Source organism: Pseudophryne corroboree, chromosome 9, assembly GCF_028390025.1.
Source record: "Pseudophryne corroboree isolate aPseCor3 chromosome 9, aPseCor3.hap2, whole genome shotgun sequence".
Lineage (NCBI taxonomy): Eukaryota > Metazoa > Chordata > Amphibia > Anura > Myobatrachidae > Pseudophryne > Pseudophryne corroboree.
In genome coordinates this window covers 196812065-196829391 of record NC_086452.1, presented here as the reverse complement: position 1 = coordinate 196829391, position 17327 = coordinate 196812065, and the positions used below count along the sequence as shown (strand labels likewise).

Genomic DNA, 17327 nt, shown 5'->3' with positions numbered 1-17327 from the left:
GAAAGAGCCTCTTAAAGATGGCTCCTTAACAATATAACCCGAATTTGTTAACAATAACTATGTACAGTATTGCAGATAATCCGCACTTGGGATGGGCGCCCAGCATCCACTACGGACTCCGAGAAATAGAATTATCGGTAAGTAAATTCTTATTTTCTCTATCGTCCTAAGTGGATGCTGGGGTTCCTGAAAGGACCATGGGGATTATACCAAAGCTCCCAAACGGGCGGGAGAGTGCGGATGACTCTGCAGCACCGAATGAGAGAATTCCAAGTCCTCTTTTGCCAGGGTATCAAATTTGTAGAATTTTACAAACGTGTTTTCCCCCGACCACGTAGCTGCTCGGCAGAATTGTAATGCCGAGACCCCTCGGGCAGCCGCCCAAGATGAGCCCACCTTCCTTGTGGAATGGGCCTTAACAGATTTAGGCTGTGACAGGCCTGCCACAGAATGAGCAAGTTGAATTGTGTTACAAATCCAACGAGCAATCGTCTGCTTAGAAGCAGGGGCACCCAACTTGTTGGGTGCATATAGTATCAACAGCGAGTCAGATTTTCTGACTTCAGCCGTCCTTGAAATGTATATTTTTAAGGCTCTGACAACGTCCAACAACTTGGAGTCCTCCAAGTCGCCAGTGGCCGCAGGCACCACAATAGGTTGGTTCAGGTGAAACGCTGATACCACCTTAGGGAGAAAATGCGGACGAGTCCTCAGTTCTGCCCTATCCGAATGGAAGATTAGATAAGGGCTTTTATAAGATAAAGCCGCCAATTCAGATACTCTCCTGGCGGAAGCCAGGGCCAGTAACATAGTCACTTTCCATGTGAGATATTTAAAATCCACCTTTTTCAATGGTTCAAACCAATGGGATTTGAGGAAATCTAAAACTACATTTAGATCCCACGGTGCCACCGGAGGCACCACAGGAGGCTGTATATGCAGTACTCCTTTAACAAAAGTCTGTACCTCAGGAACTGAGGCCAATTCTTTTTGGAAGAATATTGACAGGGCCGAAATTTGAACCTTAATAGATCTCAATTTGAGACCCCTAGACAATCCTGATTGTAGGAAATGTAGGAAACGACCCAGTTGAAATTCCTCCGTCGGAACACTCCGATCCTCGCACCACGCGACATATTTTCGCCAAATGCGGTGATAATGTTTCGCGGTGACTTCCTTCCTTGCCTTAATCAAGGTAGGAATGACTTCTTCTGGAATGCCTTTCCCTTTTAGGATCTGGCGTTCAACCGCCATGCCGTCAAACGCAGCCGCGGTAAGTCTTGAAAGAGACAGGGACCCTGTTGTAGCAGGTCCCTTCTCAGAAGTAGAGGGCACGGGTCGTCCGTGACCAACTCTTGAAGTTCCGGGTACCAAGTCCTTCTTGGCCAATCCGGAGCCACTAGTATTTCTTACTCCTCCTCACCGTATAATCTTCAATACCTTTGGTATGAGAGGCAGAGGAGGAAACACATATACTGATTTGTACACCCAAGGTGTTACCAGTGCGTCCACAGCTATTGCCTGTGGATCTCTTGACCTGGCGCAATACTTGTCCAGTTTCTTGTTGAGGCGAGACGCCATCATGTCTACCATTGGTCTTTCCCAACAGTTTATTAGCATGTGGAAGACTTCTGGATGAAGACCCCCCTCTCCCGGGTGTATATCGTGTCTGCTGAGGAAGTCTGCTTCCCAGTTGTCCACGCCCGGGAAGAACACTGCTGACAGTGCTATTACGTGATTCTCCGCCCAGCGAAGAATCTTGGCAGCTTCTGCCATTGCACTCCTGCTTCTTGTGCCGCCCTGTCTGTTTACATGGGCGACCGCCGTGATGTTGTCCGACTGAATCAACACCGGTTTTCCTTGCAGGAGTGGTTCCGCCTGGCTTAGAGCATTTTAGATTGCTCTTAGTACCAGAATGTTTATGTGAATAGACTTTTCCAGGTTCGTCCATACCCCCTGGAAGTTTCTTCCTTGTGTGACTGCTCCCCAACCTCTCAGGCTGGCGTCCGTGGTCACCAGGATCAAATCCTGTATGCCGAATCTGCGGCCCTCCAATAGATGAGCCTTTTGCACCCACCACAGAAGATATACCCTTGTCCTTGGCGACAGGGTTATTCGCAGGTGCATCTGAGGATGCGACCCTGACCATTTGTCCAACAGATCCCTTTGGAAAATTCTTGCATGGAATCTGCCGAATGGAATTGCTTCGTAAAAAGCCACCATTTTTCCCAGGACTCTTGTGCATTGATGTACAGACACCTTTCCTGGTTTTAGGAGGTTCCTGACAGGTCGGATAACTCCTTGGCTTTTTCCTCGGGAAGAAAAACCTTTTTCTGAACCGTGTCCAGAATCATCCCTAGGAACAGCAGACGTATCGTCGGAAAACAGCTGCGATTCTTGGAATATTTAGAATCCAGTCGTGCCGTCGAAGAACTACTTTAGATAGTGCTCTTCCGACCTCCAACTGTTCTCTGGAACTTGCCCTTTTTAGGTCGTGCAAGTAAGGGATAATTTAGATGCCTTTTTTCTTTGAAGAAACATCTTTTCGGCCATTACCTGGTAAAAAGGCCCGGGGTGCCGTGGATAATTCAAACGGCATCGTCTGAAACTGATATTGACAGTTCTGTACCACGAACCAGAGGTACCCTTGATGAGAAGGACAAATTTTGGACATGGAGGTAATCCTTGATGTCCAGGGACACCATATAGTCCCCTTTTTTCCGGTTCGCTATCACTGCTCTGAGTGACTTTATCTCGATTTGAACCTTTTATGTAAGTGTTCAAAACATTTTAGATTTAGACTATGTGTCACCAAGCCGTCTGGCTTCAGTACCACAATATAGTGTGGAAAAATAATACCCTTTTCCTTGTCGTAGGAGGGGTACTTTGATTATCACCTGCTGGATATACAGCTTGTGAATTGTTTCCAATGCTGCCTCCCTGTCGGAGGGAGCCGTTGGTAAAGCAGACTTCAGGAAGCTGCGAGGAGAAGATGTCTCGACTCTCCAATCTTTACCCCTGGGATAATACTTGTACGATCTAGGGGTCAACTTGCGAGTGATCCCACTGCGCCCTGAGACTCTTGAGACTACCCCCCCACCTTGAGTCCGCTTGCACGGCCCCAGCGTCATGCTGAGGACTTGGCAGACGCGGTGGAGGGCTTCTTTTCCTGGGAAAGGGCTGCCTGCTGCAGTCTACTTCCCTTACCTCTATGTCTGGGCAGATATGACTGGCCTTTTGCCTGCATGCCCTCATGGGAAAGGAAAGATTGAGGCTGAAAAGACGGTGTCTTTTTTAGCTGAGATGTAACTTGGGGTAAAAAAGGTTGGATTTCCCAGCTGTTGCTGTGGTCCCCAGGTCCGATGGACCGACCCCCAAATAACTCCTTCCCTTTATACAGCAATACTTCCATCTGCCGTATGGGATCTGTATCACCTGACCACTGTCGTGTCCCTGACATCTTCTGGGAGATATGGACAACGCACTTATCTTGATGCCAGAGAGCAAATATCCCTCTGTGCATCTCACATACATATATATAGAATGCATCCTATTAAATGCTCTACATGAATAAAATATTTTCAGTCAGGGAATCCGACCAAGCCAACCCAGCACTGCATCTCCAGGCTGATGGCGATCGCTGGTCGCAGTATAACCACCGTATGTGTGTATATACTTTTTAGGATATTTTTCCAGCTTCCTATCAGCTGGCTCCTTGAGGGCGGCCGTATCTGGAGACGGTAACGCCACTTGATAAGCGTGTGAGCGCCTTATCACCCTAAGGGGTGTTTCCCAACGTACCCTAATTTCTGGCGGGAAAGGGTATAACGCCAATATTTGCTATCGGGGTAACCCTACGCATCATCACACACTTCATTTTATTTTATCTGATTCAGGAAAAACTACAGGTAGTTTTTTCACTCCCACATAATACCCTTTCTTGTGGTACTTGTAGTATCAGAAACACGTAACACCTCCTTCATTGCCCTTAACGTGTGGCCCTAATGAGAAATACGTTTGTTTATTCACCGTCGACACTGTATTCAGTGTCCGTGTCTGTGTCTGTGTCGACCGACTGAGGTAAATGGGCGTTTTTTAAAACCCCTGACGGTGTTTCTGAGACGCCTGGACCGGTCCTAATAGATTGTCGGCCGTCTCATGTCGTCAACCGACCTTGCAGCGTGTTGACATTCTCACGTAATTCTCTAAATAAGCCATCCATTCCGGTGTCGACTCCCTAGAGAGTGACATCACCATTACAGGCAATTTCTCCGCCTCCTCACCAACATCGTCCTCATACATGTCGACACACACGTACCGACACACAGCACACACACCGGGAATGCTCTGACAGAGGACAGGACCCACTAGCCCTTTGGGGAGACAGAGGGAGAGTCTGCCAGCACACACCAAAAACGCTATAATTATATAGGGACAACCTTATATAAGTGTTTCTCCCTTATAGCATCTTTTATATATATACAATATCGCCAAAATCAGTGCCCCCCCTCTCTGTTTTAACCCTGTTTCTGTAGTGCAGTGCAGGGGAGAGCCTGGGAGCCTTCTCTCCAGCTTTTCTGTGAGAGAAAATGGCGCTGTGTGCTGAGGAGATAGGCCCCGCCCCTTTTTCGGCGGCCTCGTCTCCCGCTATTTTTGAAGTTAGGCAGGGGTTAAATATCTCCATATAGCCTCTGTGGGCTATATGTGAGGTATTTTTTGCCTCTAATAAGGTTTTTATTTGCCTCTCAGAGCGCCCCCCCCAGCGCTCTGCACCCTCAGTGACTGTTGTGTGAAGTGTGCTGAGAGGAAAATGGCGCACAGCTGCAGTGCTGTGCGCTACCTTTATGAAGACTCAGGAGTCTTCAGCCGCCGATTTTGGACCTCTTCTCTCTTCAGCGTCTGCAAGGGGGCCGGCGGCGCGGCTCCGGTGACCATCCAGGCTGTACCTGTGATCGTCCCTCTGGAGCTAGTGTCCAGTAGCCAAGCAGCAAATCCACTCTGCACGCAGGTGAGTTCACTACTTCTCCCCTAAGTCCCTCGTTGCAGTGATCCTGTTGCCAGCAGGACTCACTGTAAAGTAAAAAACCTAAGCTAAACTTTCTCTAAGCAGCTCTTTAGGAGAGCCACCTAGATTGCACCCTTCTCGTTCGGGCACAAAATCTAACTGGAGTCTGGAGGAGGGTCATAGGGGGAGGAGCCAGTGCACACCACCTGATCTGGTAAAAGCTTTACTTTTTTGTGCCCTGTCTCCTGCGGAGCCGCTATTCCCCATGGTCCTTTCAGGAACCCCAGCATCCACTTAGGACGATAGAGAAAGTACAAAAAGAGTATCTGACATACTGATAGAGGCAGTCCTCTCCACATAAATACAGAGAGCCCTTACCACATCCAAAGACCGCTCTTTGGAGGACAAGTCAGAAGAGATAAAGGCCGGATCCACAATCTCTTGGTTAAGGTGGAAAGATGACACCACCTTAGGCAAATAACCAGGGCGAGTTCTAAGAACTGATCGGTCATGGTGAAATATCAGAAAGGGTGGACGACAGGACAGAGCGCCTAGGTCTGACACCCCCCTAGCAGAGGCAATAGCCAGTAGGAACAGGACCTTGACCGTGAGCCATTTAAGGTCCACTGACTTAAGAGGTTCAAATGGAGACTCTTGCAGGGCATTCAGGACAACAGACAGATCCCATGGAGCCACAGGAGGGACATAGGGAGGCTGAATCCGTAAAACACCCGAGTGAAAGTATGATCATCAGGAATAGATGCAATTTTTCTCTGAAACCACACCGACAAGGCAGAGATATGAACCTTGAGGGAGGCCAGACGAAGGCCTAAGTCCAGGCCTTGTTGCAGAAAAGCCAGAAGTCTGGAAGTTCTGAATTTGTATGTGTCGTAATTCTTAGCAGCACACCAGGTGAAGTAAGAATTCCAGACTCTGCAATAAATCTGTGCAGAAGCCGGTTTGCGGGACTTCAGCATAGTTCGGATAACCACCTCGGAGAATCCTTTGGCCTTCAGGAGTGATGCTTCAAGAGCCACACCGTCAAAGCCAGTCTGGCCAGATCCAGGTAGACACAAGGGCCCTGAACGAGGAGGTTTGGGCGTTCAGGAAGTAGAAGAGAACGCTCTGTCGATAGACCCTGCAGGTCTGAGAACCAATGCCATCTGGGCCACGCTGGAGCGACTAGAAGTAGTATTCCTCCTTCTTGTTTGAACTTCTGGAGCACCCTGGGCAGAAGAGACACTGGAGGGAACATGTAGGGCAGCCGAAAGATCCATGAAATTTCCAGTGCGTCCACGAACGCTGCTTGAGGATCCCTGGTCCTTGATCCGAAGACCGGAACCTTGTGATTGTGTTGAGACGCCATCAGGTCTACATCTGGTAGGCCCCACTTGTCCACTAGGAGTTGAAAGACTTCCTGATGAAGACTCCACTTTTTGGCGTGTACGTCCCGACGACTGAGGAAATCCTTTTCCCAGTTGAGGACTCCCGGAATGAACACTGCCGATTTTGCTGGCAGATAACGTTCCGCCCAATGAAGGATTTTTGACACTTCCATCATTGCCTTTCGGCTTCGAGTGCCGCGTTGATGGTTTATGTATGCCACCGTGGTGGCATTGTCTGACCGTACTTGAACAGGCCTATTCTGTAGCAGAGGCAGGGCAAGAGACAAAGCATTGAACACTGCCCGCAATTCCAGAATGTTTATCGGGAGGAGTGATTCCTCCTTGATCCACCGACCCTGGACAGAGTGTTGCTCCAACACCGCGCCCCAACCCCTCAGACTGGCATCCGTAGTCAGTAGGACCCAGTTGGGGATCCAGAAGGGATGGCCCCTGCTCAACTGCTGGTCCTGTAGCCACCAGGTCAGCGACAGACGAACCTCCAGAGTCAAGAAGATTATGTGAGACCTGATTTAATGAGGTAGGCCGTCCCACTTGGAAAGGATAAACCTCTGCAGAGGGAGGGAATGAAATTGAGCGTACTCTACCATGTCGAAAACAGACACCATGAGGCCTAGTTCTTGCATCGCCGAGTGTATCGAGACTCTTGGGCGAGAGAGGAAGTATCTGATCCTGTCCTTCAGTACCTTCTCTGGAGATAGAAACAGCCGTTGACTGTGTGTGTCCAGCAGTGCCCCCAGGTGCACCATGCTTTGAGCTGGGACCAGCGAGGACTTCTTCCAGTTGATGAGCCACCCGTGGGCTTGTAGGAAGTTTACCGTCAGTTGCAGATGACTGAGGAGTACATCGTGGGAGTTTGCCATAATCAGCAAGTCGTCCAGATACAGCAGGATCCTGACTCCCTGGCGAAGGAGATGAGCAGTCACCACGGCCATAACCTTGGTGAAGATTCGAGGAGCCGTGGCCAGTCCAAATGGCAGAGCCTGGAACTGATAGTGGAGGTTGCCAATAGCAAACTGCAGATATTGCTGATGCGATATGGCAATAGGTATATGTAGGTAAGCATCTCATATATCCAGGGATACCATATAGTCTCCGGCCAGTAAAATTGAGCACAGTGTTTCCATATGGAACTTGGGTACTCTCACAAACTTGTTCAGTGATTTGAGGTTGAGTATGAGCCGGAAGGCCTATTGGGTTTTAGTACTAGAAACAGGGTCGAGAAGTATCCTCTGCCTCTATGGGAGAGGTACCGGTACCACCACTCCTGTATCCAGGAGTGAACGCACAACCAAATGAAGAGCTTGCGCTTTTAACGGATCCGAAGGGATAACTGTGGTGCAAAACTGGTGAGGGGGACGTCTCTTGAAAGAAACTGCGTACCCGTGAGAGACAACTTCTCGCACCCACGCATTTGAAGTGGTCTTTGACCAGACCTGGGTGAACTGCAGAAGTCGGCCTCCCATCCTGAGGTCCCCCAGGGGGAGGCCCGCCCCGTCATGCAGTAGGCTTGTTGTGTTTAGAAGCAGGCTGACGGGCTGCCCAGGATTGTTTAGCCTTACGCTTTGTGGTTTTGGTAGCACGAGATTGTCTCGGGTATGTCTGACCTTTTGCTTTCCCTTGAGGCCGAAAGTAGCGAAAAATGGTACCTTCTGCCTTCTGTGCAGAAGGAGTAGTATTAAGGAGAAAGGCGGTCTTAGCAGCCACCAAGTTAGCCACAATTTTATTGAGGTCTTCCCCAAATAAGATGTTTCCCTTAAAAGGGAAAACCTCCAAGGTCTTTTTGGAGTCCAGGGCCACCTTCCATGACCTCAACCACAGAATACAGCGAGCCAGGATGGACATATGTCCTGCCTTGGCTGCCAATACACCTCCTGTATATAATAGGCGGCGGTGGTAATATGGAACAAGAATTGTCTGGCACTGTCAGATATATCCAGGGGCAACTCATCCTCTATTGCCTGAATCCATGCTTCAATACCTTTTGCGGCCCAGGAGGCTGCTATAGTGGGTCTATGTACAGCACCCTCCACGCGCTTATCTGTTGGTTCCTTCAGTGAGGTGACAGTGGTGACAGAGCGGATGACACCACCAGACGGGTGACATGCGGCCCAAGGTGGATCCTGATTGGTTACAGGAGCTGCGGACTGACTGGGAGATGTATGGCACGTAGTACACAGACCGTCATACAATACTTCCTCCTCAGGCAAATCCATGATGCAGGAGCGTTCCTGGATTTCCTGCCCTTTTTGTTAGACATTTTCAGAGATGCAACAGCAGAGCGTATTAGTACGATACAGCCAGACAGAGTACAATACCTGCGAATAAATCCACTAGTATGTGACAGCGTACACAGTACACAACACCAGCAAATAAATCCAGTACTATGTGACTGTATACAACACCAGCGAATTAATTCGGTATTATGTGACTGAGTACACAGTAGACTATACTTAACGGTAAATACTGTGAAGCACTATATATTAGACCCTGACGCACCTAGTCCTGTACAGAATACAGTGATAGACAAAGCTGGGATACACTGAAAGTGAAATCCACACAGCAGATACAGGCACATACAGTCACAGTGACAATGCACTGGACTAGTATATGTACAGTATATTATATATAACAATGCACGGTCTGAGACCGGATCTGTATATCAGAATACTCGTACAATATATTCTGGCACAGGTACACTTGTTCTTAACGAACGCTGTCTTAATATTGACATGTAGAACACTTAAGTGTCTGTAAAATCACAGCGCTGATGTACAGGAGGATTCACAGGGGAGACCTTGCCCTGCAGTCCTGGAGACCAGTCGCAGATATGCTTAGAAAATGGTGCCCAGCGTCTCAGTCAGGGAGTGAGGGAGAGTGTGAGGCAGCTCTAGGGCGGGAACACCAGCAGTAGATGGCACCATGGGCCGGGGGAGGGGTTACAGGTCAAGCGCCATCTCCCCTATGCTGGTCCTCACCACCTGGTACTATTAAAGTCTTATTAAAGTGGGCATTAGCATACCCGGACCTGTACTTCTATGCCCTGGAGGATATAGTGGGGTCCCTGCTCGGTGACAGTGTCCACGCCAGCATCGCAGTCCGTCTCCCTAGACTGCGATCGGAATGCGGTTAATGGCGGGTCCCATCTCCTCCCTTCGTAGCAGCCACGCGAACCAGGAGAGCGCTGCGACCGTGTGCCAAATGCCGGAGCGTCTTCGCCGCAAGTACCCGGGAACTGAGCCAGCGGGAGTATGCGATGCCGCTGGTGAGGTGACAGAGCTGCAGCACAGAATGTCACCATGACATAAAAGTGCTGCGGCCCTTGAAGTCTTCTAATAAAGCTTTTTCAGGGCTGCCCAGTGCACCCCCCTGTTAAGTGACCTGCTCTGCAGGGCACCAACTCGAAACTGAGCTCACAGTGCCTGGAGGCGGGGTTATAGAGGAGGCCCCAATGCATCCTGGGACAGTCTAAAGCTTTAGCCTGTTGGTGCCTGGATCAAGATACATCTCTACACCCCCCGATGTTTCCGTGTGGAAACCAATATACCCCGCTGCAGAAAACAACTTTAATAGTGTTATGCCCCCTCATATATCAGTATGGTCCCCTCTCCTCTTTATATTAATAAAACCACATATCTGTGTGAGCTGGGTTATTCCCCCTTACATATCACTGTGCGGTCCCCTCTCCTCTATAATACATATCAGTGTGAGCTAGTAAAATGTGTCACTTCCAGCCACCCTCTATCCCTTCAGTCCAGCCACATGCCCCCTGGTATCCCCTCCTGCTCCTTGGGTCCACTCTAGAAACAAGCCCGCTATGCCTCCTGTGTCCATTCAGCCTCCAACCCCTGTGCCAGCCCCCTCCAATTTACCTTCTTCATTGAGAGACATTTTTCTATCCAGATTCCAGGAGAATCCTCCTGCAAGTAGGGAAGCTGGGTACACACACCTATTGATTTTTTTCACACCCTGTATTCCACATTGAATCAGACACAAACAAATGAAAGAAAATAGGATTTTGGTACTTACCAGATACATCCTTTTCTTTGAATCCGCAGGGGGCACTGGAGTACTCTTGGGATATGGATGGGGCGTTAGCAGGGATAGGCACATTTAAATATTTAAATTAGTAACTCTCCACTCCCTCCATACTCCCAAGGTACCTCAGTGTTTTTTTACTGAGCCGAACGGGAGTGATAGAGAGAATGAACAATAGAGAATCACATATAACATTATAACATAACGGACAACAATGAAGTTGACACATAACATAACAGACAACTAAACAGTTGGCACAATAACAGATATCACTGTAACATTTGAACCAGTCGGTGAGAATGTGTTACCATAAGGTCTACTGAATTTACCACAAGACAGGTGAAACTGCTCTGGGCGTGTGCGTCCAGTGCCCCCTGTGGATTCAAAGTAAAGGATTTATCTGGTAAGTACCAAAATCCTATTTTCTTTTTCATCCACTAGGGGTCACTGGAGTACTCTTGGGACGTACCAAAGTTTCTCCCTTGGGCAGGAGAGCTGTTTGGCACCTGTAACACTAGACGGCCAAAGCTAGATGCTGATGCCGCAAACGTATCAAACTTGTAAAAGCGCACAAACGTGTGCACTGATGACCATGAAGCTGCACGGCAAAGTTGCGTTGTAGAAGCTTCACGACCTGCTGCCCATGAAGTTCCCACAGAACGTGTGGAATGAGCTGAAACTGATGCCAGCGGTTGTAGCCTAGCATGAAGGTAAGCCTGACATACGGTCAGCTTACTCCATCTGGACAAGGTCTGCTTGGAAGCTGGCCAACCCATCTTGACTTCATCACAGAGAACAAACAATGTATCCATTTTATGTACTGTTGATGTTTGGGCTACATAAACACGTAGTGCGCGTACCACATCCAAAGTTGCTGGAGTTCCTGCACTTTCTGATAATACCGGAATTACGATTGGTTGATTGATGTGAAAAGCAGATACCACCTTTGGTAGGAAACCAGGATTCGTTCGAAGTTCCGCTCTATCATCATGAAACACTAAATACGGTGGCTTGTATGACAGGGCACACAATTCTGAAACACGCCTTGCTGAAGCTAAGGCTAGGAGAAAAACTGTTTTCCAAGTTAGAAACTTAACATCAACTTGTTGTAAGGGTTCAAAAACTGAAGACTGTAAAAAATCTAAAACCAGATTCAAGTCCCATGGCGCTGTAGGTGGTATAAATAAAGGTTGTACTCTGAGGACACCTTGCAGGAAAGTGTGAACTGTTGGCAAAAGGGCCAAATGCCTTTGAAAGTAAATTGACAAAGCAGATACCTGCACCTTTAGTGTAGATAAACGTAGTCCTCCATCTAACCCAGTCTGTAAAAATAGCAAAAGACGGGATAATTTGAAAGATGATGTTGGAAACCTCCGAGCTTCACACAACCCTATGTAGACACGCCAAATCCTGTGATAATGAGCTGCCGTAACTGGCTTTCTAACATGTAACATGGTTGGTATAACCGATTCTGGAATGCCCTCTCGTTTTCAGAGGGCGGTTTCAACAGCCACCCCGTCAAACGTAGCCGCGCTAAATCTGGGTAAAGGAACAGACCCTGTTGCAGCAGGTCCGGATGTAGCGGAAGCGACCACGGGTTGTCTGCCAGAAGACCGCGCAGATCCAAGAACCACGCTCTCCAAGGCCAATGAGGCGCCACTAGTATGAATATCGTGGATTCTCTTTTGATCCGCTTAAGCAACCGAGGAAGCAGCGGAAACGGTGGAAACAGATACACGAGGCTGTACGGCCACGCGATCGTGAGAGCATCCACTGCCACTGCCTTTGGATCTCTTGTTCTGAACACATACTGTGATGTTTGAGGATTTTGGCGAGATGCCAGTAGATCCACCTGTGGGTAACCCCACCGCTGGACCAACATCTGGAACACTTCTGGAATTTATGCCCATTCTCCTGGATGAAAATCCTGACGGCTGAGATAATCTGCCTCTCAGTTGCCTACTCCTGGAATGAACACTGCCGACAATATCACCTGGTGATGCTCGGCCCAATTGAGGATTCGAGCAACTTCCCGCATGGCCATGCGACTTTGAGTTCTTCCTTGTTTGTTGATGTATGTGACTGCCGTCGCGTTGTCTGACTGAACATGGACAGTCTGAGACCGGAGCATGTGCACTGCTTGTCGCAGCGCGTTGTAAATTGCTTGGAGTTCCAGGACATTTATGGACAGTAATCTTTCTTGGTCTGACCAGCGACGCTGAAGCTGACAATTTTGGACCACTGCTCCCCAACCTCTGAGACTCGTGCCCGTCGTTAGAATTATCCAATTCCAGGCGCCAAACCTTTTTCCTGTGGGGAGATTGTGTACTTGGAGCCACCAGAGTAGTGATACTCTGGCCCTTGGAGACAACCGCACCATCTGATGAATTTGGAGATGCGAGCCTGACCACTGTGCAAGAACATCCAGTTGAAAAGGACGTGAGTGAAATCTACCGAACTGGAGCGATTCGAAAGACGCCACCATCTTTCCTAACAGTCGAATGCACAAATGCACCGAGACTGTCCGTGGTTTGACCACTAACTGTACCAGATGATGAATACTTTGTGCCTTCTGCTCTGGCAGGTTAATTCGTTGATCCACTGTATCGAGAATCATTCCTAGGAATTGAAGTCTTTGAGACGGAATCAGGCTTAATTTCTTGAAGTTGACAATCCAACCGCGCTGAACTAATACACTGTACGTTAGTAAGGCATGTTGAAGGAGTATCTGTTGAGACAGAGCTTTGATGAGCAGATCGTCTAAGTACGGAACTATTATCACTCCTAGGGATCTGAGATGAGCTATCATCACAGACATCACTTTTGTGAATACTCGAGGCGCTGACGAGAGGCCAAACAGTAGGGCCTGAAATTGATACTGGTTTTGTTGTACTGCAAACCTTAAGTATACCCGATGCGGTGGCCAAAATGGAATGTGCAAGTACGCATCCTTGAGATCCAGCGCAATCACGAATTCCTGTGGCTCTAAACCTGCAATTACTGACTGCAGGGATTCCATCTTGAATCTGTAGTAAGTGACGTACTGATTAAGCCCCTTTAGGTTCAATATCGGTCTGACAGAGCCATCCGGCTTTGGTACTACAAAAAGACTGGAATAATAACCTTGACCCTTTTGGTGAACTGGAACCAGAATCAAAACTGCTGAATCTACCAGAGATTGAATCGCGGTCTGTATAACCGCCTTTTTGTCTTCTGACACAGGCAGACCTGTCGCTTTGATGGAAGCCAATCGAACTCTATTTTGTAACCTTTTAACACTAAATTGCGGATCCACCCATCTGTGGACGTCCGAAACCACGCCAAATGAAACGTCTGAAGGCGTGCTCCCACAACTGAAGATCCGAGATGGGCTGGGAGCCCGTCATGCCACTGGCTTGTCAGCGGTCTTAATGACCTGACGGTTAGTGGTTTGTTGACAACCATGTCCTATACCACGTCTACTGTGTGTGGTTGTTCCTCTAGCACGGCCTCGACATGACTGAGGTCTAAAGGATTTGAACGCTGGTCCTGAATATTTTTGTTTAGGAACCTGTGTAGGCAATGGTAGGAAAACAGATTTTCCCCCCGGGGCCTGAGAAATCCATTTGTCCAATTCAGGACCAAACAACATCTCGCCAGCGTAAGGTTATGCTTCTATTACTCATTTGGACTCTGCCTGCGCCTGCCAAGAACGTAGCCAAAGTGCACGTCGTGCCGCTACTAGTGAAGCTGAAAGGCGAGAACTAACCTGGCCGACGTCCATAGAAGCTGTACATAGATACTCAGCAGATTCACAGTTGTGATCAGCGAGAAGTATATGGTGGTCTTCTTGTAGGGCCGACTTGAGCTGTGTTATCCATGCAATTACAGCCTTATTCACCCAAACTCCCACCAAAGCAGGTCTAAGCAACACCCCTACTGCTGTATACATTGACTTTAGCATAGCTTCTAGCTTACGCTCTGACAGGTCTTTAAGCATAGTAGCAGCTGGTACTGGAATGGTTAACTTTTTAGAAAGTTGACACAGAAGAATCCACAGTCAGTGGATTTTCCCATTTAGACATCATAGACTCTGGGAACGGGTAACTAGACAGAAACCAGCGAGGTATAGAAAACCGTTTATCTGGATTCTTCCATGCCTCTGTTAACTGCTTATTAAGAGAATCCGAATAAGGAAAACACACTGGTGATCTCTGTCGTTTAGCAAATAACACCTTTTCATTTGAAAGAGGTTCTTCAACCTCCGTAAAATTTAGAACCTGATGTACTGCCCTGATGAGATTCTTAATGGCCGGGCTATCTGTAACCTCACTATCTGACTGCTGGTCCAATTCACCTTCCTCATGTTCTTCTTGCGATGTGAGGTCTGACATTGAATCGTCAGAATGCAACATAGCTGAAACTGGTAATTTATAAGACAAATGATAACTATCTTTCGGAACTGAGCTAGATCTGGACCTTTGTAACCCTTGCAAAGTCCTAGACATCTCCTGAGACCCTTCCGGTATCTCAAGTGGTATCACCCGAGCCTCAGATCTAGCCGCCTCACTCTCCTTTAGAGCGGCGGCCAATTCAGATTGTAACCCAGACATTAAATCCGCCACCATTGCCCATGGAGGATCAGGAGAAGAAATCGTATTTGTACCTGTATTTACAAGACATACTGTGCATGTGGTAGATCCATCAGGTAACACACTCGCACAGACCTTGCAGTTAAGCTGCTTTTTTTGATTTTGCAGGTGCCTTTCTCGTTATGTCCACAGACAGACAAGTAGACAAAGACAGACAAGTCCCACAACTCAGTAAAAATGTAACTAAGGTGTGTATAAGCCCGAAGAGCAGTGCACGTGGGCAACACTACAATCAGTGAAACCTGAGCTGTCCGAATTCCTACTAACACCCCTGCTCCTCCGGTGGCCAAGTGTTGTAGGACAGCAAACTTCCTGTAAGAAGAAGTAGGAAGTAGAGTTAAAATGGCCCCCAGCCATGTGCTCAAATATAATAAAGTAGAACCTTATTACAGTATTAGCTGATCTCTCTCCCTCTATAATATATACACACACACACACATATATATATATATATATATATACATACACACACACACACACACACACACACACATATATATATATATATATATATATATATATATACACATACACACAGTTGTGCTCATGAGTTTACATACCCTAGCAGAATTTGTGATTTTCTGGCCATTTGTCAGAGAATATGAATGATGACTCACAAACTTTTCTTTCACTCATGGTTAGTGGTTGGGTGAAGCCATTTATTGTCAAACAACTGTGTTTACTCATTTTAAATCATAATAATAACAGAAACTACCCAAATGACCCTGATCAAAAGTTTACATACCCTGGAGATTTTGGCCTGATAACATGCACACAAGTTGACACAAACGGGTTTGAATGGCTACTAAAGGTAACCATCCTCACCTGTGATCTGTTTGCTTGTAATCAGTGTGTGTGTATAAAAGGTCAGTGAGTTTCTGGACTCCTGAAAGACCCTTGCATCTTTCATCCAGTGCTGCACTGACGTGTCTGGATTCTGAGTCATGGGGAAAGCAAAAGAATTGTCAAAGGATCTGCGGGAAAAGGTAATTGAACTGTATAAAACAGGAAAGGGATATAAAAAGATATCCAAGCAATTGAGAATGCCAATCAGCAGTGTTCAAACTCTAATTAAGTGGAAAATGAGAGATTCTGTGGAAACCAAATCACGGTCAGGTAGACCAACAAAAATTTCAGCTACAACTGCCAGGAAAATTGTTCAGGATACAAAGAAAAATCCACAAATAACTTCAGCTGAAATATAGGACTCTCTGAAAAAAAAAGTGGTGTGGTTGTTTCAAGATGCACAATAAGGAGGCATTTGAAGAACAATGGGCTGCATGGTCGAGTCGCCAGAAGAAAGCCATTACTACGCAAATACCACAAAGCATCCCACTTACAATACTCCAAACAGCACAGAGACAAGCCTCAAAACTTCTGGAACAAAGTCAATTGGAGTGATGAGACCAAAATTGAACTTTTTGTCCACAACCATAAACGTTACAACCATAAACGTTACATATGATGAAAGGTACACCATTCCTACTGTGAAACACAGAGGTGGATCGCTGATGTTTTGGGGATGTGTGAGCTACAAAGGCACTGGAAACTTGGTCAAAATTGATGGCAAGATGAATGCAGCATGTTAATGTTAGCAAAAGAAAAAGAGAGACTCTGTGTTGGGGCACGCTTGAAAAACTAAAACTTAACTTTTAATTATAGCATGATAAAATTTATGGTACACAGTTCAACACACATATAGTTTATAACATTTAAGGAGAAAAAATATAATAATAAATAATTCTCACTTTAAGAAGTAATAATTTGAGTAATAATTTTCCAAATGATATTATTATTTGTGGTGACAGTGACACCTGAGATGAAAATATTAAGAAATCTGTTTCTGCATAGGAGAAAATTCTTCCAATGCCTGTTATAATGGTGTGTCCTGGTAACGATTAATCTGCTATTTCAAAATCTAGAAATTTATGAGTCAAAAATAGCAATATGCCAAAGAACTCTAGATGAGTGTATGATCAGAAGGAAAATTCTATAAGAAGGAGGAAAATTAGGAATGAAAAGTGGTAATGGTCAAAGGTTGCTCCACCACCTCTACTTTTCACACAGAGATATTTATTACTGCTCCTAATATTCCCTGGAAGTCTCCCATCCAGGTACTAATCAGGCTAATCACTGCTTAGCTTCCAAGATCAGACGAGATTGGGCGTAGCCAGTGAGATATGGCAGTAATATCACATAGATTGTGAAGAGAGAATGTATGGTTATTGACATATACCTGTTAGGGTACTT

The 17327-nt window shown here is 46.9% G+C and overlaps 1 protein-coding gene and 1 pseudogene across 2 annotated transcripts in view; one reads left to right on the top strand and one right to left on the bottom strand.

The window, feature by feature from the left end:
• LRRC39 (leucine rich repeat containing 39) overlaps positions 1 to 17327 on the top strand; it is a 113614-nt gene that overhangs the window by 85815 nt on the left and 10472 nt on the right. The window lies entirely within an intron of this gene.
• LOC134961820 (5S ribosomal RNA) lies at positions 17151 to 17269 on the bottom strand (annotated as a pseudogene).